This window comes from Cynara cardunculus (assembly GCF_001531365.2).
Source record: "Cynara cardunculus var. scolymus isolate 2C chromosome LG 13, CcrdV1, whole genome shotgun sequence".
In the NCBI taxonomy this organism is placed as follows: domain Eukaryota; kingdom Viridiplantae; phylum Streptophyta; class Magnoliopsida; order Asterales; family Asteraceae; genus Cynara; species Cynara cardunculus.
The window spans coordinates 8027303-8030830 of NC_037540.1; positions in this window are offsets into that span (position 1 = coordinate 8027303).

Here is a 3528-nt window from a genome sequence, read left to right on the forward strand (position 1 = left end):
TCTGGTTCTTAGCCACACTTAGAAAATATTTCAACGCAGGACCAGAGCCCCTCTGGTTTCTCTTCCAGAGCTTCTGGTCTTTCACGACCAGAGCCTCTGGTTCCAACCATACTTGGAAAATAATTCAAGGGCCAGAGCCCCTCTGGTCTCTCTTCCAGAGCTTCTGGTTCCTAATCTTTTAAGAAATATTCCAACATCAAGGGCCAGAGCCCCTCTGTGGTTTCTTCTAGAGCTTCTGTCTAGCACAACTTGATACATAGCTCTCATATAGAGCTTCTGGCTATTATAACTTGATACAAAGCTCCCATGTAGAGCTTCTGTACCATATAACTTGATACAGAGCTCTTATGCAGAGCTTTTGTATAACCTTCTTTACAGTGGTTTCTAAACAGAACGCGATACAGCGTATTCACTAAATGAAACCTAAACTTCGAATTCGAACTCTAAAACACGAAGTTGGAACGTGAGCCATCTAGAGTTCTACACAGGGCCAAAGGCACAGCTAAACATTGTAACAACATAAATTTTGGTTGAGTATTTACCTCTAAACGACGGGAAAGCAGGGGGTTCTTGCCTGGTCTTGAACTCCGGTTTCTCTCTCTCAAGCTCAACAATTTCCTTCTTCTTTTCAAATGAATAGCGACCCTAACCAGTGCCCATAATTTATACTCAAACGATTTGGCCTATTAGTTGACCAAATCGGCAGAATCCCTAGTTTTAGGCTGTGAACGGCTTCTCCACAGCCTGCAACCGGCAGGTCACAGTTTCCCTTTTTGAACCAGGCACCGCCTGTTCCTCTTCTGCCTCTCTCGATTGTTGACAACAGGCCACCCTGTTGCAGGTCTGTTGCCTATTTACAAAACAGGTCCTTCTGGTTTGGACCTGCTTACACACGACCCAGTCCCTTAACTTCCGCTAATTGACAACTTTCATCCATGTCTTGATTTCTTCCTTCACTTTTGGTCCGACTTTTAAACTTATTTCAACCTTCTATTTTTATTTAATATATATATATATATAATATATATATATATATGTTCTTAAAATAAAATACTAATAAAGATAAATCATTTATTCCACAAATTTTTGGGTTTTACAAAAACTCTGGATATTAAAACAATTCTAACAAATTAATTTCATGGGCCATGCCATAGTATGAAGAATATCATAATTACACTTGAATTTTAAAAGAATCCAAACCAATCATCAAATTAAATGTTTTTTTTGTAAGGGTGTCCGGGCCAAAGCCCGACTAATCCCCGGCAAATTTGGAGGCTAAACATGGCTCCACTTAAATGTCGCCAACACTCCCCTCCCAGGGCTCGAACTTGGGTTCATGACTATGCCATGCCCAAGCCTTTACCACTAGGCTGGAAGGTCTTTGACATCATCAAATTAAATGTTACATCCACTTGTCCTATGAAAAAGGTCACACAAGCGTTTTTTAATACTTTCTTTTTAAAATTTAAAAGAAAAAGAATTCCTCTTCGTAAAAGTTTATAAATTCATACTGAATTGTTAAAGTTGTTCGAAGAGGAGAATTCACTGTAATTTCTATTTGGATTTTAACTTAGAAAAGTTTTATTTCTTGAAAAGCAATGCATTGAAAATGTGGATAGCTCTGTTTGCTTTTCGATACCGCAAAGAGTTTATTGATTTTGACTGATATATTTTTTAAAGCTACCTAAAAGACGAACCCACCTTCAAATTTGACTGAAAAAAGATAATATATCTTGGAAAACTGAAAACATCGAAGATGTAGATCTCTGTGTTATTTTTCAATAGTGTCTTGAATCTTATCGTGTTCCAGCATCGTATGGACTTTTAGATTTTTATACTCAAGTGTCACAAAGTTGTTCGAGAGACAAACCCACTTCCAGATTCGACGTAGAAAAGTTTTGTATCTATAAAAACTCAAAACATGAAAGATATAATCATTTTGACATTGTACGAGTTTATCATGAATTTTGTACTCGCAACAATCTTTTATCATATGAGCGCAAGTTTGAAAAGTTGATTTAAGAAAAATGGAGAAAAAAATAATGATGACGTGGATATCAAATGAAAATAATGTAATCCTCATTATTTTTACAATGTTTGTTTAACTGAAATTTCCAATGAAATTTAAAATATTATAGAGTAAATAAATTAGTGTTAAAATATTATTTTATAAATTGTCATTTGGAAAGAGGTAGCGAAATTACCAATTTACCCTTATCCAATAAAATAATAATAATAATAATGTTAGAGCTTAATTCTTCGACGAAACTAATTATATAATGAGATTGATTTTCATCATTGTTGTTTCCTTAGAGGATATGGGGAATCCGTTGGAAAAGAGAACAAATTAATTATATGTTAAAAAATATATATATATATATATATCTATATATATATATATATATATCATATATTATTAGGGACAGGTAATACCATCCCGAAGAAGTAGGTACTTGATCCGACCAGGGGCAGAGCCACATAGGCACCAAGAGAATTCTCCTTAGGGACTCGGTGTCAACGGTGAGTCCAAGACATAATCATGTGCATATGATTTTTAAAACATTAAATAAAGGGGGGTGGATGATTGATAATAGCTAAGCATGCAAAAAATAAATTAAGATTATAAACAGTAACCAGATAAATCCTATGATGAATATAACTAATTCTTTATGAAACTATGTATCATTGATTTGTACAGAAACAAAATTTTCTCAATTGATTTCAGACGGGCTGTAAGTGTTGACACGTGCCAAACACTCTTGTCCTTATGATTGAACTAGCACAAGGAGCTCGGTGAACTAGTTCCTAATTGATTAAGACAAGTCTAGTCACAAACGTAGAGCTTAACGTACCAATCACATTAAAATTTAGACAAACACCAATTATAACCAATGATCAGAAGCCAAACCATTTAAGCTAGATTAAACAATCCTATAACACAAATCAATTAATATGGTGGTCTATTTTGATGTATTACTTGCTACTAAATTGAAATTAAGAACAATTATAGATTCATATATACGAATGTTCTAAAACATTTGTTTTCTAATAATTCATTAACAAAAACATAATAATTATTTTTATAAATTACTTATAAAAATCGAATGCCATTCCATTCCATTCCAAATCCATCAAATCAAACACACAAAAGATTCCAAATTATTCCAATTCCAAATTCCTTAAAACCATTCCATCATATATATATATATATAAATATTTCTAAAAGAACATGAAAAAGGCGAATCAATTAAAATAGTTATATAAAAATTTTAAAGTTAACATTCAAATCACTGATATCATTGTTAGTTCTAAATGGGCCCGGCCCGGCCCGTAACCGCCAAAGGACCGGAATCGGGACCGGAACCGGCCCGGGACCGGTATGGACCGGTTGTGGACCGCCGGTTATGAACCGGTTATGGATTTTAACGTTTTTTAGGACCGAGACCGGTTAAGACCGGAACCGGTTATGTAACCGGCTATAGGACCGGCCCGGCCAACAAAAGTCAACGTGTATATATTTATATAACA